The sequence below is a fragment of the Physeter macrocephalus genome, chromosome 12, assembly GCF_002837175.3.
Source record: "Physeter macrocephalus isolate SW-GA chromosome 12, ASM283717v5, whole genome shotgun sequence".
NCBI classification, from domain to species: domain Eukaryota; kingdom Metazoa; phylum Chordata; class Mammalia; order Artiodactyla; family Physeteridae; genus Physeter; species Physeter macrocephalus.
Genome location: NC_041225.1, coordinates 68,839,987 through 68,841,033, shown reverse-complemented (window position 1 = coordinate 68,841,033; position 1,047 = coordinate 68,839,987).

Sequence of the window (1,047 nt, the reverse complement as noted above, 5' to 3'; positions counted from 1 at the left end):
TCTTTTGTGTTTCCACACAAATTGTGAAATTTTTTGTTCTAGTTCTGTGAAAAATGTCAGTGGTAGTTTGATAGGGATTGCATTGAATCTGTAGATTGCTTTGGGTAATAGAGTCATTTTTGCATTGTTGATTCTTCCAATCCAAGAACATGGATTTCATCAGTGTCTTATAGTTTTCTGCATACAGGTCTTCTGTCTCCTTAGGTAGGTTTATTCCTAGTTATTTTATTCTTTTTGTTGCAATGGTAAATGGGAGTGTTTCCTTAATTTCTCTTTCAGATTTTTCATCGTTAGTGTATAGGAATGCTAGAGTTTTCTGTGAATTAATTTTGTATCCTGCAAACTTATCATATTAATTTTGTATCCTGCTACTTTACCAAATCCATTGATTAGCTCTAGTAGTTTTCTGGTAGCATCTTTAGGATTCTCTATGTATAGTATCATGTCATCTGCAAACCTTGAACAGCTTTATTTCTTCTTTTCCAATTTGGATTCCTTTTATTTCTTTTTCTTCTCTGATTGCTGTGGCTCAAACTTCCAAAACTATGTTGAATAATAGTGGTGAGAGTGGGCAGGCTTCTCTTGTTCTTGATCTTAGTGGAAATGGTTTCCATTTTTCACCATTGAGGATGATATTGGCTGTGGGTTTGTCATATATGGCCTTTATTATGTTGAGGAAAAATGTGCTGTTAGATTCTGTTTGCTAGTATTTTGTTGAGGATTTTTGCATCTGTGTTCATCAGTGATATTGGCCTGTAGTTTTCTTTCTTGGTGACATCTCTGTCTGGTTTTGGTATCAGGGTGATGGTGGCCTCGTAGAATGAGTGTGGGAGTGTTCCTTCCTCTGCTATATTTTGCAAGAGTTTGAGAAGAATAGGTGTTAGCTCTTCTCTAAATGTTTGATAGACTTCACCTGTGAAGCCATCAGGTCCTCGGTTTTTGTTTGTTGGAAGATTTTTAATCTCAATTTCAATGCTTGTGATTGGTCTGTTCATATTTTCTATTTCTTCCTGGTTTCGTCTTGGAAGGTTGTGCATTTCTAAGAAT